Here is a 26,463-nt window from a genome sequence, read left to right on the forward strand (position 1 = left end):
AGCAAGTTCGTACTATCATAAAATGGTAGTAGCACAAGGGAATACTAGCGCGAAAGCGTGCCAGCGTAAAAGCGCAAAAGCATAACGCGTGTTAGCGTGAAAGAGTATTAGAGCAAGTTCGTACGATCGTAAAATGGTATTAGCACAAGAGAATAGTAGCATGAAAGCATTTGAGAGTACAAGCGTTTTGTAGCCTTATCGTAAATTCGAAAAACAGTGTTACCGTAAAAACGCATAAAGTAAGAAACACCCCCCCCCCCCCCCCCCCCCCAACTGTGACTAGGCCAACTTCACAGAAAAGGCAAATTGTAGCAGTGGAATTGTATTATTGTATTGTCATTAAACTGCGTTTGTTACAATTTTGTATATCCGTGACCAAATAAGATCGATTCTTTTGTTACAAATATGACTCTCTCTAAACACTTGCCTATCGTCTTAGGAGTTAACGTCAAAAAATTCCGCTGGGCTATGAAATATGAAAATAAATGTCTGCACAGTAAAAGTTATCCAATAGGCGGCATTGGGCTTGAGATGCTTGTATATCTGTTGTCTGAGACAACAGTATGGCAAAGCCCATCACGATCAGGAGCAAAGCCGTATAAATTGTTCAAGCACCTAAACTCAGGCTGAGCAGCAGCAGAGAAAGTGTGTGTCGAATTCTTTATCTAACGTCTTTGTGAAATTTTGGTTGGCAGTAGATATACTAGCTCTGAATGTGCACTGATAAGGTGCAATCAGTTTTTCGGCGTCTGATAGGACCTTATATGCGATTTGGAGCAAACTGGTTCCCTGGTTCCCACTTTCGCGGTTCGAGGAGTCGTCACTCTTGTGGTTCGGGCCGTGTATATCTACTTCATCATACTGGGATGGTGCAACCAATTTTGCTGTTGAATAAGCTATTTGAGCATAACATTGTTGCCCCGGACTTAAAACCTACCATCAACCACCGGCTTTCTGGTATAATTTTTGTATCTGTCGCTCTTTTCTCTTCGCGTCGCACACGACAACGCTTACATATAGGAGCTTTTATGATACTGTCCATTCAGGGCCGGATTAACCCTCAACGGGGCCCTAGGCAACCATCAATTTGGAGGCTCTTTTTTCACGTCCGTTCCCTTCTTTTTTCGATTAAAAAATACAAACTTATATCTTTCATAAAAATTTTATTGTCACAATGTAGTAGTATCAATAAAATTACTATCTACATTTTAAACATGTCGTTTTCTATATTAGTTTTCAGCAAATTCATCAATTATATCATCAATATCGATTTTGTTCAATAAATCTGACTCAATGCAAGGTATACCTAACATCTCGAGTCGCTCTTGTCGCGTTGTAGCTCTTTCAGCAGCTTTGATTCTTTTTAATTGGATAAGCTGTTAGTAATAATCGCAACAACAAAACACAGAAAGCAGCGATACTTATGTACAAGTCAACGAAGAACATTCCACAAATATAACCAGCAGTTCGAAGTGAAGAGATATCTCACGCACATACATGTAGTCATCAGCCGAAGTAGTTACGCACACATACACACGCATAAACTACAAATATGCATGTATATAGCTGGTAACCAAGCATGACTTACAACTGTTCGCAAAATTACTAGACCTTAAGAGAGATGGGTAAACGAGAAAACCGACTGAATATTGGAGTTATTTATTCGGTAGTTTAGCGATACGAATGTTAGCAGAAGGTGCAAAATATCAGGAAATCACCAAACACGTTATTCATTTATTTGTCATCCATCACTAACACTGGTCAACAGTGATTTTGGTGCAGCTCTACTTGTAACTAAATTTGGTAGTACCCGGTACCCTGATAAAAATTCTATACTTACTTTTTTATGCTACGTACAGTTTTCTATATAGGGTCAAGAACCCCTTTTTAAGAGGCTAAGGCATGTATGGCCCCATAAATTGTTTCTGTTTATTCTATCAACACACGTTTGATGCCGTTAAAAAGAGTACATTTCGCCGCTTCTATCAGTATACAAGCTGTTAATATATCTTCATAAACGTCAGAAAAATTGCAAAAATAATGTGAAAAATTCAATTTTTTTGTTAAATTTTTTCATTTTTAATCACGGTTTTCTCGAATAATTTGTCAACCAGTGCATATGTAAATTATTTTAAAACAATCTCCTATTAATTCTGTTTTCAAAGACATACATATAACTTTTTTATATCCGCGTAGATCTTCCAAATATGTTCTATTTTAGTAAATTTTTACTGTGAAAAAAAAAGTTTTTTGTTATTTATTTTATTATTAACTTTTTATTTACTTAAAAACTTTCGTTTACGTGATTCTCGTGAATGAAGTATGGCAAGACAATCGCGTTGCATTCCCCAGCAGTAGTCATGGGATCATATGCTGATCCCATCGGTCTTGGTACCTCTCTTCCATAGTTTTTAGGTCCTAGTGAAACCATCCGTCTTGTTCTTCGCTATAGGAACCAAGATTCTCCGGAAACTGGTAAAGATGGCTGTGGCGATAATGGACTTTGATGGGCATGTTACATCCTAAGTTTTTGTAATTCTCTAGCATGTTGTTAACAATATCAGAGTAGTTACTTGACTTGTGATTTCGCAGAAAGTTCTTAGTAACTTCAACAAACGAATTCCACGCAAGCAATTCCAAACTGGTCATTGAATTTGACAAATCAGTATCTTTTATCCACATTCTTATCTGTGGGCCATCAAAAATACCCGCTTTTATTTTTTATATGCTTAGCCTAGGAAATTTTCTCGTTATGTAAAGAAAACATTGTCCATTTTTATCTAACGCCTTCACAAATTGTTTCATTAGACCCAGTTTAATGTGTAAGAGTGGCAAAATAATTGAATCTCTTTTAACTAAAGGTGGGTTTATCACATTCTGCTTTCCCATTTCCAACATTTCACGTACAGGCCAGTCCCTTTCTGTCCAGTGTTGGTGCTTGGCACGACTATCCCACAGGCAATAAAAACATGGGTATTTGGTGTATCCACTTTGTTGTCCTAACAAAAAGTTAAACATCTTTAGATATACACAAATACTCCAATTATGTTCATTATACTTGATTTTGTCTAAAACAAGTGCAATATTTTGATATTCTTCCTTTAATTTAGTTGAATGAGCAATCGGAGTTGAACCATATTGGTTGCCATTGTGTAAAAGAACACACCTAAGATTTCGTTTAGAGCTGTCTTTTAAGAGACGCCATTCATTTGGGTGGTATTCTGAAAGACCCATTTTGAGAAGGAGACCTTGCACATCTGAACAAAAAACTATATCACTTTCCGAATTAAAAAATGGCAAGTCTTGCTCTCTTGTACGGTAGAGAGTCACTTTCGTACCTGTAGCCAACAAGTTTTTTTTTTTTAATAGAGAAGCCAACACTTCTGCAGATTCCTTAGATAATTCAAGATCCTTTATTAGATCGTTTAATTCTACTTGGGTAAAAGTTGTTGGCTCAGTAGACGCTATTTCTTCGATATCACTATCGCTAGGCACTTCACTATTCGATAATTCACGGGTAGAATAAAATGTTGGAACAGGTGCTTCCTCTGGATGTGGTAAAGGTCTCTTAGCGGATTGAACGTTTGGATATATCATTTTTGTAACATTAACACCACGCAAATCGTCCCAGCAGAAGTAGCAGTCATCGAAGTGATTTGTTTGTTCTCTCCATTGCATAGGCACCCCGAATCTCATATGGCTTCTTTTACCATTGACTCACTGCCTCAAGTGTTCACAGCACATTTTGCAAACTATTCCTGGTATCCACGGCTTGTTTTTGTCTACAACTTGCAATTTAAAGTACAAAAAATAAGCACTTTTTATAAAATCTGTTATACTTTTCCTGAATTTTTGAACTGTGTATTCCCCACAAAGCTAGCAAAACACATTTGGGTCATTGACACAACTACCTCGTGATGAAGACATGATATTGAATTTTTTTTATTTATTTATAAAAAGGCACTAACACTTGAAACCGCGCTCCCGAAAGTACTAATTACAGAAAATTTAAAAAATAAAGGGGAAGGAAAAAATTTTTAAAAAATATAATTTTTTTTCACAGTAGAAATGTACTAAAGTAGAAAATGCCAGGAAGATCTACGCGGATATAAAAAAGTTAAATGTCTTTGAGAACAGAATTAATAGGAGATTGTTTTAAAATAATTTACATATGCACTGGTTGACAAATTATACGAGAAAACCGTGATTAAAAATGAAAAAATTTAACAAAAAATTTAATTTTTCACATTATTTTGGCAATTTCTCTGATGTTTGTGAAGACATATTAACAACTTGTATACTGATAAAAGCGGCAAAATGTACTCTTTTTAACGACATCAAAACTGTGTTGATAGAATAAACAGAAACAAAGTTATGGATCCATACATGCCTTAACCTCTTAAAAAGCGGTTCTTGACCCTATCTAGAAAACTGTACGTAGCATTAAAAAAGTAAGTATACAGTTTTTATCAGGGTACCGAGTACTACCAAATTTGGTTACAAGTAGAGCTGCACCAAACCAAAACTCTTATTTTGTTGACCTGTGTAATCATTTACTCATTCATCATTCTAGTTGAAATTTCCGCTTGAAGACTTCTACACCCTCTGTTCCAAAAATAACCGAAAGTTTTCAAAATAAAAACAGCCAGTGTACATTTTGAAATAATTCTTTTTTTATTATTCAATATACTCTCTTTTCACTTCGATACACTTCTTTGCATGCTCATACAATTTGTCAAATGAGTCGGAAATGTCCTTTTTAGGAACCTTGTCTAGTTCGTCGGTCGTCGCCTTTTGAATTCGGTAAATTGAGTTTTATTTATTTGAGTAAATTTATGTTCAGTTCTGATTATATTTTACTTTCACTCTCTAGAATTTTTTGTTTGTAAGAAAATTTTAGAAGTCTTTTTAATTTTCGGGGGCCCAGGCAACTGCCTATTCTGCCTACTTGTCAATCTGGCCCTGTGCCCATGATGCCGATGGCGAGTATCGAAGGAGCTGTATAAACTTTATATGTATATGAAGATAGATAAAAAAAATGCAAGGCGCGATAACCTCCGAAGAGATTTTAGGTAGGCGGAGCATGCTACCATCACACCACGGTGGCCGCCAATGAAGCGAGTGCAACGATTAACATCCCAAATGCTTCGTTATCTAGGTCATGTTATGCGAAAGGATTAAGACGCTTGGACCAAGAAAGAATTTCAACCAGCATCCTTACTGGGAATCTCGACTGAGTTTGGCGAGGCCGGCGCAAGAGGACTTCATCTTCATTGGTGTTCCCAATTAACATCAGTATCTTTACTTGACTTGACTTGATTTGATTTGACTTGACTTAAATTTACTTGTGTTGAATTTCCTTGACTTAACCTGAGTTAAGTTGACTTGACTTGACCTGTTATTGTTGTAGCGATACGGACACTCCCCGAAGGCCTTTGGGAGTGTTACCCATGTTGATGGTCCTTTGCCGGATGAAGAGCCTATACGTTCCGGTAACAAGCACCATTAAGGTACTATCTCAGGAACGATTCGGTATGACCATATGAAACCTTATAGACTATGACGCCCTCCCACCCCCTAGATCCATGAGGAACTTGAGGTCGCCATAACCACAGCTGTTAAAGAAACAGGATTCGCCACGGGTATGTAAGGTTGACAATCGGGTTGGAAAAGCTGTATATTGCGCTTAAAGCCCCTTGAAAGGCTTGCGCTGCACAATCCCTTGAATCAATTTGGTATTTTAGTCGCCTCTTGCGACGGGCATACCGGCCGCGAGTTTACTCTAAGCCCCCTAACTTGACTTGACTTAACTTGACTAGACTTTTGTTGACTTCCCTTGAGATAAGTTGACTTGACTTCACCTGATGATTTGCCTTATTATTATTTGTATATTTCGTTTATTTATCTAGCCAGGCATTACTACAGTGTGAGAATGTTAATAATTTTTCATGCTAAAATTGCCATAAGAAATTGTTAAATAGCGTGACAACAATAAAAATTGTTATACAAAATAACCAAAGCGGAAAGCAACCGGAACAGGAAACATTTTATCGATATATAAATAAAACACGTCAGTGAGATAATTGGGCAGATAAAAAGCAAAAGCTAGGAATTGGTAATTAAAAATATATGTCAATGATAATAATCAAAAAGAAAACACCAAGTCGCACATGCCAAAGTGGGGGCGACGAACTTCTAATGAAAAGCAGTATAAACGTTGGAAAATTTACAAGTTGAAATTGAACAAATAAACTTTCGCTATGTCAATTTCTGTTTGTGATAAAATGAATGAATGTCATAATTTGAATGACGACCACGCATTTGGCTCATTTAGTTTATGATGCGCCTACTCACGCATACACTTACAAGCACGTGGCACAAAATATGAATTGTTTTTCTTATCAGCAACAGATTTTAATGAATAGAATTTAATTTTAAGCCATTTGTTTTTAGATGAAATTCCGCAAAGAAGCATTTCAATGATTGGTATAAACTTAGTTTTGTGTATTCCATTCCGGTGGCCTATATAATGGACCATCATAGCGTAGCTCACCGTCGCACAGTGGCGCCTTTTGAGTTTTTTCTTTGCAATAATCATAACTTTTGAACCAATGAAGATATTTTAAAAATTTAAAATGCAAATGAAAGCTAATTATTTGAAGTGTGTGGAAGTTCAGAATGTCACAGATACAGGGTGCTTCAAAAAAATTCGTCAATTCAAATTTTTTAGAAAATGCAAAAAGAAAACGTTTTTAGTAAAAAATAAAAAAAATAAAATGAGATTTGTCTTATAATGACGTATTTAAGCATTAAATAAGATAAACTAATGATTTTGATAAGATAGCGTGGCACTGCCCACTTATGATAAAAAGTTGTATCTAAGTAGTCACGTAATCAATAACTACCAAAATCGATAGACGTATTGTTTCTTTTAAATGACAATACTCTTATAAAACTCAAATGTCCGTTTTTGGTGCCACAATAACAAGGTGCTTCAAAATTCATCGTAAAATTTTACATATTTTTTTTTAATTATTAAGCCAAATATGTATTTTATTAATAACTAAAAGTTGTTGAAAGTGGTTCAATGAAATTTTATTTGAACTAAAGATTAAACAGCCAACGAATTTTGGAAAAGGGGAGTGGCACTGCCCATTTATGCTAAAAAGTTTGATCTTAGTAACCGCTTTACCAATTTGTACCAAACTCGATAGACGTATTGATTTCTATAAAAATTTAATAATCGTTTGAAGGCGAAATGCCTAAGCTTTAAAATAAATTTGATAAACTTTAAAGAAATGCAATAACGAAAAGTATATATTTATAAATTACTAAATTAATTAATTCTTTTATTTGAAATAAAAAATTAACTTGTACATAGATATCTTATTTTTCAATAAAGTAGCAAAATTGATTAGTAAATCTCTTTTTCATTGTTGTGATAAGAAGTGAGAAACTTATTTTATCTTAACATAGTCCTCGTCACTGGAACATATATCTAACAAAGCAACCATTTCTGAGCTATACGCATCTGTAAGATCTTTTTGTGTTCTTACATACCTCATAGATGATACGACTGGATCAGAAGAGATAGCTAACATGTTGAAAAGGTCTTCGTTTTGTCTAACTCCTGATACTTTGCAGGTGTTCATACATCTATATCTTTTGTAGTCCTTGTTCTTAGATTTTTGAGCTTCTTCAGACAATTCTCCTAATGGTAAGCACTGGTACTCTATTAAATCTTTTCCATGTGCTAAAATTTTATGTACCGTTGGTGTAAGTTTCTTCTCAGGTTACTTTTGATGCAGCAACTCTGTAGTTTTAGATGCATATTCTCCAAATTTGGGTCCATTAACTGGTTCATGGCAGTTTAAAATATTTAAATTACTCCCAATCTTTTCACAATATCCCTATCAACTCCTGTTATGCGAGCAGTTACTTCATCGTTTTCAAAAAATCTTCTTGAGGAGTTACCATCATTTGTATTTCCGTATCCATACTTTGGACAGTCAACTCTAAAGCCAATCTCTTTATAGAATGCATCCTGAATTATTTTGTTTCTCCTGTTTTGTTTCTCCTTACATGTTCTATTGTCGTCGAAAACTTCTCTTTGTTGTGGTAGTGTATAAGCCGGCTTCAAAACAAATTCCATACATCTTATCCTAGCATGCAAAGGAGATATTCCATACTCATAATTTATTTCGTCAGTTATTGAATCAAATTGGACATTTCATTGTAGATGTCGCATTTGTTATTAAGTTCAAAACTTTTCCATCGACCATTGTTAGAAGAAAATCATGCTTTATTGTAATGACATTCTCCTCTTCAATTTCAATAATTGTTGGTTCTAATTGGCAATTTGATTTTTTATATCACTCACTGTAGCTTTTATGAGTTCCGAAGACTCCTTCTCGTATTTAAATAATATCGGGTGGCACAATATAGATGATGACGGACGTGGATTTTTCCAATATTCTGAAGCTTCATCTTTTAGTCGTAATGGAACAATAGAAGCCATAAACATATTACTATCTGTAATTGTTTCATCGTCTACATTTATTCTTTGTTTATAATTATATAAAATTTTGAATTGTTACGATAGACGTCCTTCCATTTTCTTTCTATCATAATGTATTGTAAACAAATTTTTTATTCCAGGCCTTCCTTTTCTTTAATGCTTGTTTCACTCGCTAATTCTCTCATAATAGCCTCAACGAAGTCCCGTCTTGACTTTGTAGATTTATACACCGCAAATAGTTTCGAGTTTTCTAGATACATATTAGAATTGGCTTCGAGTGTATCTGACTAAATATTAAACTGTGAACTATATTTAAAAATACTATTCACTTTATTTAAGTAAACAAAATACTTAGTTCCTTAATCTCCAAAAGACGAATGATAATGTGCATTGTATGATTAATAGCTTTATATACCTACTCAAATTATTAAAATGAATTTCAGGTATACAATTCGTAACAAAAAAAATGTATGTTTTTAGCAAGTTCCAATAACAACAAGTAAAGAAGGTTAAGTTCGGGTGTAACCGAACATTACATACTCAGTTGAGAGCTATGGTGACAACATAAGGGAAAATAACCATGTAGGAAAATGAACCGAGGGAAATCCTGGAATGTGTTTGTATGACATGTGTATCAAATGAAAGGCATTAAAGAGTATTTTATGAGGGAGTGGGCCATAGTTCTATAGGTGGACGCCATTTAGGGATATAGCCATAAAGGTGGATCAGGGTTGACTCTAGAATGCGTTTGTACGATATGGGTATCAAATTAAAGGTGTTAATGAGTATTTTAAAAGGGAGTGGGCCGTAGTTCTATAGGTGGACGCCTTTTCGAGGTATCGCCACAAAGGTGGAACAGGGCTGACCCTAGGATTTGTTTGTACAATATGGGCATCAAACGAATGGTGTTAATGAGTATTTTAAAAGGGAGTGGGCCTTAGTTCTATAGGTGGATGCCGTTTCGAAATATCGCCATAAAGGTGGACCAGGGTTGACTCTAGAATGTGTTTGTAGGATATGGGTATCAAATTAAAGGTATTAATGAGGGTTTTAAAAGGGAGTGGTGGTTGCTGTATAGGTGGTCGCCTCTTCGAGATATCGCCATAAAGGTGGACCAGGGGTGACTCTAGAATGCGTTTGTACGATATGGGTATCAAACGAAAGGTGTTATTGAGTATTTTAAAAGGGAGTGGGCCTTAGTTCTATAGGTGGACGCCGTTTCGAAATATCGCCATAAAGGTGGACCAGGGGTGACTCTAGAATGCGTTTGTACGATATGGGTATCAAACGAAAGGTGTTAATGAGTATTTTAAAAGGGAGTGGGCCTTAGTTCTATAGGTGGACGCCGTTTCGAAATATCGCCATAAAGGTGGACCAGGGGTGACTCTAGAATGTGTTTGTACGATATGGGTATCAAATTAAAGGTATTAATGAGGGTTTTAAAAGGGAGTAATCCTTAGTTCCATAGGTGGACGCCGTTTCGAGATATCGCCATAAAGGTGACCAGGGGTGACCATAGAATTTGTTTGTACAATATGGGCATCAAACGAAAGGTGTTAATGAGTATTTTAAAAGGGAGTGGGCCTTAGTTCTATAGGTGGACGCCGTTTCGAAATATTGCCATAAAGGTGGACCAGGGGTGACTCTAGAATGTGTTTGTACGATATGGGTATCAAATTAAAGGTATTAATGAGGGTTTTAAAAGGGAGTAATCCTTAGTTCCATAGGTGGACGCCGTTTCGAGATATCGTCATAAAGGTGGGCCAGGGGTGTCTCTAGAATTCGTTTGTGCAATATGGGTATCAAAGAAAGGAGTTAATGAGTATTTTAAAAGGGAGTGGGCCTTAGTTCTATAGGTGGACGCCGTTTCGAAATATCGCCATAAAGGTGGACCAGGGGTGACTCTAGAATGTGTTTGTACGATATGGGTATCAAATTAAAAGTATTAATAAGGGTTTTAAAAGGGAGTGGTGGTTGTTGTATAGGTGGTCGCATTTTCGAAATATCGCCATAAAGGTGGACCAGGGGTGACTCTAGAATGTGTTTGTACGATATGGGTATCAAATTAAAGGTATTAATGAGGGTTTTAAAAGGGAGTAATCCTTAGTTCTATAGGTGGACGCCGTTTCGAAATATCGCCATAAAGGTGGACCAGGGGTGACTCTAGAATGTGTTTGTACGATATGGGTATCAAATTAAAGGTATTAATGGGGTTTTAAAAGGGAGTAATCCTTAGTTCCATAGGTGGCCGCCGTTTCGAGATATCGTCATAAAGGTGGGCCAGGGGTGACTCTAGAATTCGTTTGAGCAATATGGGTATCAAACGAAAGGAGTTAATGAGTATTTTAAAAGGGAGTGGGCCTTAGTTCTATAGGTGGACGCCGTTTCGAAATATCGCCATAAAGGTGGACCAGGGGTGACTCTAGAATATGTTTGTACGATATGGGTATCAAATGAAAGGTGTTAATGAGTATTTTAAAAGGGAGTGGGCCTTAGTTCTATAGGTGGACGCCGTTTCGAAATATCGCCATAAAGGTGGACCAGGGGTGACTCTAGACTTTGTTAGTACGATATGGGTATCAAATGAAAGGTGTTAATGAGTATTTGAAAAGGGAGTGGGCCTTAGTTCTATAGGTGGACGCCGTTTCGAAATATCGCCATAAAGGTGGACCAGGGGTGACTCTAGAATATGTTTGTACGATATGGGTATCAAATGAAAGGTGTTAATGAGTATTTTAAAAAGGAGTGGGCCTTAGTTCTATAGGTGGAAGCCGTTTCGAAATATCGCCATAAAGGTGGACCAGGGGTGACTCTAGAATGTGTTTGTACGATATGGGTATCAAATTAAAGGTATTAATAAGGGTTTTAAAAGGGAGTGGTGGTTGTTGTATAGGTGGTCGCATTTTCGAAATATCGCCATAAAGGTGGACCAGGGGTGACTCTAGAATTTGTTTGTACAATATGGGTATCAAATGAAAGGTGTTAATGAGTATTTTAAAAGGGAGTGGGCCTTAGTTCTATAGGTGGACGCCGCTTCGAGATATCGCCATAAAGGTGGGCCAGGGGTGACTCTAGAATTCGTTTGTGCAATATGGGTATCAAACGAAAGGAGTTAATGAGTATTTTAAAAGGGAGTGGGCCTTAGTACTATATGTGGACGCCTTTTCGAGGTATCGCAATAAAAGTGGACCAGGGGTGACTCTAGACTTTGTTAGTACGATATGGGTATCAAATGAAAGGTGTTAATGAGTATTTTAAAAGGGAGTGGGCCTTAGTTCTATAGGTGGACGCCGTTTAAATATCGCCATAAAGGTGGACCAGGGGTGACTCTAGAATGTGTTTGTACGATATGGGTATCAAATTAAAGGTATTAATGACAGTTTTAAAAGGGAGTGGTGGTAGTTGTATATGTGAAGGCGTTTTTCAGATATCGACCAAAATGTGGACCAGGGTGACCCAGAACATCATCTGTTGGATACCGCTAATTTATTTATATACCTGCCAAGATTTTAAGGGTTTTTTATTTCGCCCTGCAGATCTTTTTCATTTTATTCTACTTAATATGGTATGTGTCACAACCATTTTATAAAGTTTTTGCTAAAGTTATATTTCGCTTCAATAAAACAATCCAATTACCTTACCATGTTTCATCCCTTTTTTCGTATTTGGTATAGAATTATGGCATTTTTTTTCATTTTTCGTAATTTTCGATATCAAAAAGTGGGCGTGGTCATAGTCGGATTTCGTTCATTTTTCATACCAAGATAAAGTGAGTTCAAGTAAGCACGTGAACTAAGTTCAATAAAGATATGTCGATTTTTGCTCTAGTTATCGTGTTAACGGCCACGCGGATGGACAGACGGAAGACTGTGTATAAAAACTGGGTGTGGTATCAACCGATTTCGCCCATTTTCACAGAAAACACTTAACGTCATAAAATCTATGCCCCTACCAAATTTCAAAAGGATTGGTTAATTTTTGTTCGACTTATGGCGTTAAAAGTATCCTAGACAAATTAAATGAAAAAGGGCGGAGCTACGCCCATTTTGAAATTTTCTTTTATTTTTGTATTTTGTTGCACTATATCATTACAGGAGTTGAATGTTGACATAATTTACTTATATACTGTAAAGATATTAAATTTTTTGTTAAAATTTAACTTTAAAACAAAATTTTTTTTAAAGTGGGCGAGGGCCTTCTCCGATTTTGCTAATTTTTATTAAGCGTACATATAGTAATAGGAGTAACATTCCCGCCAAATTCATCATGATATCTTCAACGACTGCCAAATTACAGCTTGAAAAAGTTTTAAATTACCTTCTTTTAAAAGTGGGCGGTGCCACGCCCATTGTCCAAAATTTTACTAATTTTCTATTGTGCGTCATAAGTTCAACTCATCTACCAAGTTTCGTCGCTTTATCTCTCTTTTGTAATGAATTATCGCAATTTTTCGGTTTTTCGAAATTTTCGATATCGAAAAAGTGGGCGTGGTTATAGTCCGATATCGTTCATTTTAAATAGAGATCTGAGATGAGCGCTCAGGAACATACATATCAAATTTCATCAAGATACCTCAAAATTTACTCAAGTTATCGTGTTAACGGACGGACGGACGGACATGGCTCAATCAAATTTTTTTTTTCGATCCTGATTATTTTGATATGTGGAAGTCTATATCTATCTCGATTCCTTTATATATGTACAACCAACCGTTTTCCAATCAAACTTAATATACTCTGTGAGCTCTGCTCAACTGAGTATAAAAACGACCTTACGGCCGTACTGATATATATATACATGCTCAGGCGCGTATTTCTGCCCAAGGTTGTTTAACAATATTTGATATAAAAAGTGAAGTTGCAGCTGGACGCAGGTAGATAGGTGATTTGACGGAGCACATATTATAACATTTTTTTTTATTTTCCATCAAAGTTTTAAAAAGGGCCTAAAAATAGGCATTTCGAAAAACAGGTATATCCGCCAACTTTTACCAAAAAAAAAAATTTTTTTTTGTTTCAATCCTAAATTAAATTATCTTTAATTGCTATACAAGAAAACGACAACCGGCCGCCTTATTTACTCACAAAGCCATTTTGAATACAACGAAAAAGAAGAAAAATTTCAAATTTTTCCCAATGTTGAAAATTGGTCAACTTTGAGAGGGTCTACTTGGTAAACTATAATCTTCTGTGAAAAAACAGTTGTATATTCTTGATCCCTGGAAAATTCTCTATTAGAAACATGTATTAGATTTAGCGAACGCTTTCATGATTTTTTTTTTGATTTTTGCCATGCTTTAACGGCAGAGGCGCCACTGTGCGTGGGCTCAACCAAACAACCCATCCTACCTGCACAAAGTGTTTCCTCTATGAAAAGGTCAAATGACCTTAACATCACGATAATACGACAAATACTTTAATTTCAAATGCGCCTGAAATTGCACTACAGTCTAGTATCGCAAGTAGCACGAACCAGCTAATCAACAAAAAACAAACATTAGCTAATGGCAGCTCATGCGGCTATAATCACAGCGACCGGCATTGGCTGCTGGCACTTGTTGAATATGACGACTTCATCGAACGAACACCTCCGATAGATTACCATTAAAATATAATCATTATGACGCTTAAACCCTGAAAGGATAATGGCCGTTGCGTACGAAATCCCGCCAGCTAGCCTTTTGGGAGCACCAAGGTTGATCAAGTCTTTCTCTGCATATTCTTCCAAACTAAGTGGAGATCTCCCTATTCATCTGCTTTCAAATACGGGTACTGGTAGGAATATATTCTGAGCTGGATTGGCTTATATTCTCATCAAAAGGCCTTGCATGCGAATGCTTTAAGCTTTTCTTCGTTACGCTATGTTCATGTCTGCGTTGAGCCATTCCTACTGAGATCTTTGTCCGCTCGCTGTCGTATTGCCGCTAAGCCGGTGCACAACTCTTGCTGTCTGCATACTCTCTCCTGCTTACAATGATCGTTGCTCACCTAAGTTGCTCGGTCACGGTCGGTAGTCGCATACTTATAAGCCAGTTCACCTCGCTCCCCACTTCATGGGTACGGAAATCCCCTGCCTTTTAGTATTTTGACATTATTGCGTATTTCATATTTAATACTTCTGAAAATTCTTTGTTAGCCTCGTTAAGCCAATTTTGGGAGATACGACCCTTTATCAGGCCCAGACGTGCACGGACCTCCCTCGTTCCTGCGACATCAAAACGATTTCGAATCACCATACTCACATTACACTCTCTTCACTGACAAACCAGACTTGATGTTGTCGTCACAGACCGAAAAGCCCGAAAAACCGCCTGGCTATCGGAAAGTATGGCTACGATGTAGCCAGTACTATTTGTATAAAGTAATATTTAAGAGGGTTTCTGAATTTAGGATTCAAAGGCAATCTTTTAGTCTAGGAGATGCATAACAATCGACGTGGACGACAGTGATACAACGACGTCCGCTTCCATTCTATACGTAATTTTAAATACATCCGAAATAGCAGAGATGTCCAATGTAATCCTTTTTCCAAAATTAGATAATAGTTTGTGCTAGGGCTGGGACTATCCGCATATTCGAATATCCGGATATCCATACGGATATCCGTTGACACGGATAAAATTCGGACGGCATGGATATCCGGTTAATATTAGTTTGTATTTATGAAGATCCGGATATCCGTATTTATGAAGATCCGGTTAATAACCGTATTTTTGGATATCCAGTGAAAGCAACAAATTGATGTACCATATATGTTTATTTAACATTAATAACAATAATTTCGTGGGCATATAAATCAATTAACTGTGAATACAAAAAAGGCGCATATTGAGAAATATGTAATATGATGTTAAACTATTTTCCTAATAATAGTTTAATAATCTACATATTTTGTGAATAACTTTTCGATGTTTGCTTCGTTCAATTCTGATATGCAGATATTCAACTTTTATATTCCAGTATCCGGACATACGGATATCCGGATTTCCCGTTTACGTATCGGATATCCGAACATCGGATATCCGGATTTTCCATTTACGAATCTGGATATCCGGATAGCCGGATTTTTTGCTTAGCTACCCGGTTATTCGAATATCCGGTTTATCCGGATAGTTGAAAAATCGGGATGCAGTTCACAGCCCCAGTTTGTACCCAGGCCTGTCATAGCATATACGTGGTCCTTTATTTAAAAGAGGATCCAATGGTTCGTATCGAAGAAGTCAATAACATAGAGCAGGATATGGTCAAACCCGCATTCGTTCTCATCCAAAAGATCCCACTCATGAAGCCCTACGGAAACCTGAAAGGCCATTATATTTATAGGGAAATCGGTCTGTATAACGTTACGCATCATCTTCATCTTTGAATGTCATAATCTAATCGCCCCTCAGGCAGAGCGTTAAATTTTCGCTGGCATGCTACTCAAGTATTTCATCCCCACTGCCTTTCGCCACACAAGTGATTCATATGTAGCGAATAACCGGGTTGCATTTCCATATCGTTAGTTCTGGCCTAAGGCCAAAATAAGTATTTTTTTGTTTCATATCCTCGGAAGATCACTTGACTCGAAGTATTGCTTATGATCTTCAGTTCGGCTTAGGTGTGAGAAGCACCTCTAGTTTTTTGGTACTGTCAAAAAGACTCAGTCATGACCATAAAGGGTCGACAGCCGAAATCTTGGAGTTTTCTACCGCTGAATAGCAGCTGTTATACCTATAAGGGGTTAACGCTCCGCTCTACGGACTCCGACTGTTCACTCAGCTTCTTCAGTAATTCCTGCATATTCCCGCATGAACCCAGGCACAATACCATTTGAATTGCATCATACCGTTAGACCACGAGTTCAATGAATATGTTAAGTTTACGGAGTATACTTCCTATAACACAAAGCAAGGGCAGTTTGACTGCGCTGTGCTGTACTCTACCATAGATGTGCCGTGATCTCACCAGATAATAGTATAGCTATAATCACTGAGGACTGCAGAATGGCCCTGTCCGTTACTGACAAAAGCATAGAGGGCATGTGCTATTGCTTTCAGGCCCCTCAAGGTCTAGGGATGCTTTGTTAGTTTTCAAGGCAATACTGCATTTGGGAGACCACTGCCATTGACAGAAACAGTAGTCTTCCAACGAGAACTTCCACAAGGTTTGATTGACTTTGCATAAGAAATTTTTTATCTTCTTCGCCTTAAACTTCCTCTCTCACTTGCTTGTTTACTCGCCTCTTTCTCCCGCTTCCTTCATTTTTCTCCTTCCCTAGCTTTATTTGTATAGCCTTCCCTCTTCACTACGCTCTCCCCTGCCCTTTCCTGTTCTCTCGTTTCTCATTCTCGCTATTATCTAATTTACCGGATAGGCGATTACAAAATATGGGATGATAAATAAGACTGTTTTAAAGAAACTTTAACCCCTTTTCAGAGAGCCGCAATATGTCAATTAAAACCCACACGAATTGATGAGTAAGCGGTTAATTTTCAAAACCGTTAAAGTAAGAGTAACCACAATTTCGTTTGTACTTAAGTAAATGTCAATAACATTATACGCTAAAAGCAATTTGAAACACAAGGAAAAGATGCATCAAACTCTCCAACATCCATTCTCATTGAGTATTCACCCAGCAAAAAATGATGTGAGCGATTTTAACAAATATAGAATACGAAGGTACTACTAGCCAATAAACCAAAATTCTTTTAAGTTGGCGGTCAACCATCACTGAGACGCAGAGATGGCAAATAACAGTTCCCGAAAGCGTTATTTTCAAACAAATCAGTTTTCATCTGTATTTAATTGGCGAGACATGTTTTGTTATTGATATTAGAGAAAATTTGCAAATTTTACAAACGGCGATAGTTACTAGGACATGGTTCTGAATTTTATTTCCTCATCAGATAGTTTCTCAGTTTTCGCTTTGTTATCGATAAGCTTTCGAATTGTTGTCGAAATAATATCGTCTTGTTCTCGAAAAACCCAAATCGATAACTTTTCGATATTAGACCGATAGCACGTCGATAGTTCTCCGATAATGCACCGGCATCTCTTCAAGAATAGTTATTATCGATAATAATGCGATAACTCGTCGATAGCAATAGTAACAATAATTTCATTTTTTGTATTCATAAATAAATTTTTACGAGCGGAAAATAAAAAAATAGTGAAATTCAAAATTAAACATGTCTCTCCAAGAAAGCCCTTTCTTTTTCTCGAAATGGATTGTTATATAATGGATAAATTGAATTGCTTTTTCTGGTTAACCATTAAATGCCGTTCTAAGGCTCCCCATGCGCAATGTCATACTTTTGGATCAATTGAAATAAGTCTTACTAAGGTTTACAAATTTTTTACAGGGAACACTTAGACACATACATACAAACGTATTTACAGAGTGTATCGCTTTGTCGATTGGCAGATATATTGCACTTGGCTACGTATTTCAAAGATTGCATAGTAGATAAGAGGATGAAACAGGAGCGGAAAGTCATGCTTTCATTGGGGAACGGGTGGTTAATATGTAGGTCATAAAATAAATAAAATTAAGAATGCGCTTGTAGAGTTAATTGAAAAAGCTTGTGGAACAATAGCATTTACCTATTAAAATAAGCTGAGAGCAACTAACTGATAGATGATATCCTTGTACAATTTGCACCTGTGTGAAAATGGAGATTGAAAGGAGAAAATGAATTAATCTAGAATAATGACGAATACTTGGAAACCTTATTTCTGCTCACCCGAACATGTTTTCCTAAAAGGGGCTTCCGAAGGATCTTAGACCTATTTCAGCTATAGCCGGGTATTTGCACATTAAATGCTCAACTGCCTCTTTTGTAGTTACATCTGTGCAGCTTCTACAGTGGTGTCAGCTGATAGTTGCTTGCATAGCTTGGAGCTATTATGTGGCGCAACTAGCGCTTTTTTGGTTGCATGGATATTAAAATATGTGTAAGCTAAGTTCTGAATGGGGCAGCAAATTGTTTATATCAAATGATATATTTATCATATGACTAATATGAGATCTTCAGATCAGGTGATATGTGATCAATATAAAACCTATGGCGTTAGGATGTTGCTAATACCTGATCTGAGGTAATGTGATTCGGAGCCATTTGATATGATAAACTTAAACGCACGCGATATCAATTACTTTATATGATACAATGAGCTAAGATCCCATAATTTTTCGCGCTATTACAGCCAGGATGATGTTTTTTGAGATCATATCGCGGCGAATATTAGCATCATTATGCTATTAGTAAATAATCAGAACAACAACAACAGCAAGCAGCCACGCTTATGTACAAGGCAACGACAGTTCAGCGATTCGAACATTAGCAGAATTTGTATAATTATCAGTAATTTCACAAAATTCGTTACAATATGATATGGTCAAATGATGTGTGATACTATGAAGTGATATGATAGATATGACATCAAGAGGTATTGAAGTTATACAATTTAAGACGTACAATAATTTAAGCATCTGTTAAAATGTTTGCAACCTAAGTTATTTATACTCTGACGTTGTGATTTGGAGCCCTGATAGACGAAATTGCAGTATCACACAATATATGCAATTTCAAGTAATTCGATACAATGTGACACGGCGAGGAGCTGCCATTTGAATTCTAATATTATTAGGTGATATTCTTGTGATAACTAATATAGATGTTGGTGATTTAATTTAGAAATATCCACTGCGATGTGATTTGGGCTCAGGTAATTGTTGTATTATTATTGTTACCTTGCCAGCTATCTTATTTTCCTGATGTGATTTACAGGCTTACCAAATCGCAAAGACTTCAGCTTGAAATACACCGCAATACGACGGAAGTTTGAATGACATTGAAATCTCTATATACACCGAGTATATTCCTACCCCTACACCTGAGTTCATTTTGGACCCCACGGTGAAGATTTGTTGTTGATATTGTTGTTGTTGTTGTATTAACGATAAAGCGATTCATATGACCACATTAAACCATCTAGGCCATACCGCCCTCCCCACCTTATAGTTCCATGAGGAACCTGGGGTCGTCAGAGCCTCGCCTGCTAACTATGTGTAAGATACATTCATATTTGTAACAGGATTCCCCTCGCGTAGGTGATGTTGACAATTGGGTTGCGGGAACTTTGAAGCTATAAAGCTTTGTATTGCGCTTATCAATCCCTTGAATCCCTGAAGATTTGTTCGCTGTTATCTGTTGCGATCGTTCCGGCCGGGAAACATTGCATCAATGCAATAATAGTCTATTTCAGCACAATTTGTGCCCGTCGTAAGAAGATTAAGGATACTAAATACGCTTGATGTGTATCCTTAGAACACCTAGACTCCCTCTAACTGTGAAGAAAATAAGCAAATTGATAGTAAGCAGGTTTACAAGACGACAAGACGATCAAAATCCGCGGTGGGCCAGTTTTCACAAACTACACTGACCTTTATTTCAGTCAGTAATTGTTGCTCCCAAGAGCTGATGTGTTTTGAACAAAGTTCATATCAAGATACTTTATACGTGAAAATGCAAGTCAAAACAACAAGGGAAACGTATAGCAGAACGTAAATTTATTAGTATTTTTTTACATTGTTTAGTAATTTCATACACATATTTTGTTTCATTTAGTTATTCAAATTAACAATAGTACAACAAATTTTTTGACATCAGTTTTATCTTCTGCATAGTTTATATTCACACAGTAAATTTAATTCTATGCTTCCCTTTTTTTACATAACTTTCAATTGTATGATCAATATCATCAATCTCAATATCGAAATGGGTATTTAAAAGTGCAAGACCGGTGAGTCTGTTCTCGGACATTGTGGGCCGTAACCACGTTTTCAACCGGAGAAGTGTCGAAAAACTCCTTTCAGCACAAGCATTGCTAGCTGGAAGCGTGGCCAAAATTTTGATAAGAGCATTTATTGATGGAAACGCATATTCAAAACTTTTTCAGCTGATAGTGGAATTGATTTTTTATGTTGCTTATAGACCAGCGTTCTGACCACACTTCGTACTCTCCATCTAGATTAATTTTATTTCCTCCAATAAGAGATGCGTATCGTTTACCAAGATTTTGGACAAGCTCTTTAGACAAATTCTTTTTTTGCAGTGTATTATCTTTGATGATTCTCGATGGGAGTAGCAAATTAAGATTAAAAACTTGCATTGTATCTTCAGGTAATCTACCTTGTAAATCAAGAATGATATGATCAAGAAAAGGTATATAAATTGCTTTTCGATAATACTCTTCAGCGTCTGATGAAGTGTAATTCGCTCGATGTATTTGCTTTTTAGCAATTCGTGGGAAGACAATATCAAACTTCAACTCATCTGCTAAAGCCACTATTTTTTTGTAAAGTACCGAAAAACGACTTCCTCTTTCAAGTCTATGGTTTTTTAATGTTCGCAAAGTATCACTCAATGCTTCAGAAGCTTGACTCAAATCTATTGACGGTATTTGCAAAAATAAGCTTAGTGGTCGTGTAACAGAAAGTACATTGCTCAAACAAATCATTGAAATCACGAACTCTGTCTCGCAAATAGATTTCAACATAGAACGGGCCTCAGAACTTGTTGTTGAATCTTGCCAAGTAGAAATTTCTTGAAACGAAGCAACATTTTGGGATGTTTTCTTCAAACTTCATTATACCATCATGTTTTTCAGACCAGCACGTTTCACATAGTCCATTTTAAAAAAAAAAAAAAAATCCCACCTCAAATCCGCTACTGGTGCTATTTTATAAGATTAATTGCTGGCCGTTTAGCCTTGTTAATTTAAAAGCAGGTGGCTTGTACTTCCTCGTGAATGGTAGTAAATCCACCTTAGCCTAAGGCCACATTCCTGTGACCTCCTAATGGAAGACAGCCCGCTTCATGTATATATTCTTGTGAAGAAATTGAAATGGCTGAATTGAAGACGCCTCCAAGCAACTTTAATTAGTACATAAAGGCGCAGGGATATTATGACCGGGCTTCTCTTCCAATTTATACGCTGCTTTTTATACTCAGTTGAGCAGAGCTCACAGAGTATATTAAGTATGATTGGATAACGGTTGGTTGTACAGGTATAAAGGAATCGAGATAGATATAGACTTCCATATATCAAAATCATCAGGATCGAAAAAAAATTTGATTGAGCCATGTCCGTCCGTCCGTCCGTCCATTAACACGATAACTTGAGTAAATTTTGAGGTATCTTGATGAAATTTGGCATGTAGGTTCCTGAGCACTCATCTCAGATCGCTATTTAAAATGAACGATATCGGACTATAACCACGCCCACTTTTTCGATATCAAAAATTTCGAAAAATCGAAAAAGGGCAATAATTCATTACCAAAGACAGATAAAGCCATGAAATTTGGTAGGTGGGTTGAACTTATGACGCAGAATAGAAGATTAGTAAAATTTTGGACAATGGGCGTAGCACCGCCCACTTTTAAAAGAAGGTAATTTAAAACTTTTGCAAGCTATGATTTGGCAGTCGTTGAAGATATCATGATGAAATTAGGCAGGAACGTTACTCCTATTACTGTATATACGCTTAATAAAAATTAGCAAAATCGGAGAAGGACCACGCCCACTTAAAAAAAAAAAATTTTAAGTAAAATTTTAATAAAAAATTTGATATCTTTACAGTATATAAGTAAATTATGTCAACATTCAACTCCAGTAATGATATGCTGCAGCAAAATACAAAAATAAAAGAAAATTTCAAAATGGGCGTGGCTCCGCCCTTTTTCATTTAATTTGTCTAGAATACTTTTAATGCCATAAGTCGAACAAAAATTTACCAATCCTTTTGAAATTTGGTAGGGGCATAGATTTTATGACGGTAACTGTTTTCTATGAAAATGGGCGAACTCGGTTGAAGCCACGCCCAGTTTTTATACACAGTAGTCCGTCTGTCCTTCCGCATGGCCGTTAACACGATAACTAGAGCAAAAATCGACATATCTTTACTGAACTTAGTTCACGTACTTATCTGAACGCACTTTATCTTGGTATAAAAAATGAACGAAATCCGACTATGACCACGCCCACTTTTTCGATATCGAAAATTACGAAAAATGAAAAAAATGCCATAATTCTATACCAAATACGAATGAAACATGGTAATTGGATTGGTATGTTGACGCGAAATATAACTTTAGAAAAAACTTTGTAAAATGGTTGTGACACCTACCATATTAAGTAGAAGAAAATGAAAAAGTTGGCAGGTATTACATATATAAATAAATTAGCGGTGTCCAACAGATGATGCTCTGGGTCACCCTGGTCCACATTTTGGTCGATATCTGGAAAACGCCTTCCCATATACAACTACTACCACTCCCTTTAAAACCCTCATCAATACCTTTAATTTGATACCCATATCGTACAAACATATTCTAGAGTCACCCCTGGGCCACCTTTATGGAGATATCTCGAAAAGGCGACCACCTATAGAACGAAGGCCCACTCCCTTTTAAAAATACTCATTAAATCCTTTCATTTGATACCCATATCGTACAATCAAAGTCTAGACTCACCCCTGGTCCACCTATATTGCGATACCTCGAAAAGGCAACCACCTATAGAACTAAGGCCCACTCCCTTTTAAAATACTCATTAACACCTTTCGTTTGTTACACATATTATACAAACGTATTCTAGAGTCACCCCTGGTCCACCTTTATGGCGATATCTCGAAAAGGCGACCACCTATACAACTACCACCACTCCCTTTTACAATCCGCATTAATACCTTTAATTTGATACCCATATCGTACAAACAAATTCTAGGGTCACTCCTGGTCCACCTTTATGGCGATATCTCGAAAAGGCGTCCACCTATAGAACTAAGGCCCACTCCCTTTTAAAATACTCATTAACACCTTTAGTTTGATACCCATATCGTACAAACACATTCTAGAGTCACCCCTGGACCATCTTCATGGCGATATTTCGAAACGTCGTCCACCTATAGAACTAAGGCCCACTTCCTTTTAAAATACTCATTAACACCTTTCGTTTGATACCCATATTGTACAAACACATTCTAGAGTCACCTCTGGTCCACCTTTATGGCGATATCTCGAAAAAGCGACCACCTATACAACTACACCCCTGGACCACCTTTATGGTGATATTTCGAAACGGCGCTCACCTATAGAACTAAGGCCCACTTCCTTTTAAAATACTCATTAACACCTTTCGTTTGATACACATATTGTTCAAACACATTCTAGAGTCACCCCTGGTCCACCTCTATGGCGATATCTCGCAAAGGCGGCCACCTATAGAACGTGGCGCACTCCCTTTTAAAAATACTCATTAACACATTTCATTTGATACCCATATCGTACAAACACATTCTAGAGTCACCCCTGGTCCACCTTTATTGCGATACCTCGAAAAGGCGTCCACCTATAGAACTACGGCCCACTCCCTTTTAAAATACTCATTAACACCTTTCGTTTGATACCCATATTGTACAAACGCATTCTAGAGTCACCCCTGGTCCACCTTTATGGCGATATCCCTAAATGGCGTCCACCTATAGAACTATGACCCACTCCCTCATAAAATACTCTTTAATGCCTTTCATTTGATACGCATGTCATACAAACACATTCCAGGGTTTGCCTCGGTTCATTTTCCTACATGGTTATTTTCCCTTATGTTGTCACCATAGCTCTCAACTGAGTATGTAATGTTCGGTTACACCCGAACTTAACCTTCCTTACTTGTTTCATTTGTCCTACAAATTTATGGAACTACATGTTTCAAAAGCTTCAATAAATTAGGGGCGGACTATTGCACCTTTTTTGCGACCCAGTTTGCTGTACATATGCATTTTTATATAAAGCAATCTTAAACAAAATTTTATATACATATTTCCTACTTCGTCAGCAGCTCAAGCTCATGTCCAACACTCCAGCATAACGCAAACAGAATCAAAAATCAATTTATGCAGAAAACCATTGAATAAAACCAACAAGAAATTATTTGAAGATATTCGATTACCATATTTTTTGGTTTTATGCAATTTCTGCAGTACCACCAAATTAACCGAACGAATGGTGGGTCATTGACAAATTGGCTAGCAATAATTGAGCAAATGTATTTATGAATGACTTTAAACGATTATGAAATAGACATCAAGTAAATGGCTGTGCAATTGTCTGGCTCTTAAATTGTCTGTATTTATGTCAAATTGTTTGCCTATCATGTTACATATTAATTTCATTGTGGACTATTGATGTCGTTAAACTCACCAGAAATATAATGAAATATGCAATGCACGCACGCGTAACGAAACGATGCGCACGCAAATGAGACCTTTTACGTTTTGGCGCTGGTCGCAACACTTTGTGCAGCTTAATAAGTAAGCCGCTGGAGTCACTAGACGATGCCGTCGTTTCAATAACGCATTCACTGTTTTTGTTGCATTAACCGTCGACACTTGAAATGTTGAATTCCATTTATTGCAACTTAAGTATTGATAGCTATTGTTGTTGTTATTTTTGTCGATATTTTGACTGCAAGGTGTAAACGTTGTTTCATGGAAGGCATTGCACTGTTGAAACAAAAATGGAATTTTATTATTAATAAATAATTTTTTTTCTTGTTTTTCTTTCTTTACACATACACTTTCTTTTGTTATTAGTTGGAAATTTTGTTTACTGCAATTCAGCATGATAATATTTTGTTTTAAATTTATATAACGTGCTCACTACTTTGGGTTGTTATAACTTTCGGTGCATTTTTTAGGACGGCAAAGTATAGGTGAGTACATGTAAATATATCTTAATATATACATTTCTTCTGAACCGATTTTGGTGAAATTTTGTGTGTTTGTTGAAGGGGGTTGAGAATGCTTTGGGTTTGCATTTTCCTGGAAGTAGACCAAAAACCGACTTATTCAAAAAAATCCGATTTATGGAGCGATTCGCTATAAATTCAGTACAGGGGTATGTTTTTGACAAAGATAATATTTGTGAGACTTTTATTTCAGGAAAGTGGGCCAGAGGCCAACGTACTCCAAATAAAATAGTATATGATCCGATTTCCCTGAAACTTTGTTATATGGGTACATCCGTTACTGGCTCATTATTTCAGAAACTTTTCTTTTCGGGAATTGAACGGGCGCCAAAAAATTTAATTCATGATGCGATTCGCTTGGAATTCGGTACAGGGGTACCTCTTTGACTAAAATAATATTTGAGAAACTTTTCGTTCTGGGAAGTGGGGTCACTTCTCTTAACAACCGAATCGATTTTGTGTGCGTGTGTTCAAGGGGATTTGGGGATGCTTTAGTTTTACAATTTTGTCCGTTTTCTTTCTTACCAGGGGCCTACCTGTTCTCAAAAAAAATGTTTATGATGTGATTCTCTTGAAGTTCGGTTTTGGGATACTTCCATGATAAACTTTTTATTTCAGAAACTTTTCTTTCCGGGGAGTGGACCAGGACTAGCCTTTTGAATAGGTTAATCTTATATATAAGATGAATGCAAAATATATTGGTATGTTTATGACCCAAGATCGGATAAACCAATTTTAAAAATCATAGCCCTGTTAGTTTCGTAACGTTTTGTAGATGGTTTGTGAGTGGGTTTAGGACTCATATGTGGACTCATTTCTGACATATAAACCAAAATGTGTACCAGAATATGTTTTCACAATATGGGTATCAAATAGGATGTGTTAATGAGTGTTTGGAAAGAGGTGGTGGTTAAGAAGAAGAGCGGTATTGAAATGGTAGGGAGGTACCGACAGAGACAAATAGAGGGAAAGTGAGGAAGAGAAAAAAATATGGAGAAGCTGCAAGGGAAATATAACAAGGAGAGGAACCTAGATAAGGAAAGGAGATGAATAAAAATTAAGCAGGTTAAGGGAGAGGAATAAAGTGGGGGTAAAAGAGAGAGAAATCGTGAATAGCAGCGAGGAGATACGGAGGAGAGACAGGGATCAAGC

At 36.8% G+C, this 26,463-nt stretch overlaps 1 protein-coding gene across 6 annotated transcripts in view; it reads right to left on the reverse strand.

Annotated features, from left to right (window-relative positions):
- Positions 1-26,463, reverse strand: part of Dhit (Double hit) — a 153,868-nt gene that overhangs the window by 115,658 nt on the left and 11,747 nt on the right. For 4 of the 6 annotated variants that reach the window (XM_067777986.1, XM_067777983.1, XM_067777981.1 and 1 more), the window contains one exon: positions 24,765-25,066. The exons of the other annotated variants lie outside the window; for them this stretch is intronic. The gene's annotated coding sequence lies outside the window, so the exon portion shown is untranslated. The remainder of the gene's footprint in view (positions 1-24,764; positions 25,067-26,463) is intronic. 6 annotated transcript variants of the gene reach the window in all.

This window comes from Eurosta solidaginis, chromosome 3 (assembly GCF_040869045.1).
Source record: "Eurosta solidaginis isolate ZX-2024a chromosome 3, ASM4086904v1, whole genome shotgun sequence".
In the NCBI taxonomy this organism is placed as follows: Eukaryota; Metazoa; Arthropoda; class Insecta; order Diptera; family Tephritidae; genus Eurosta; species Eurosta solidaginis.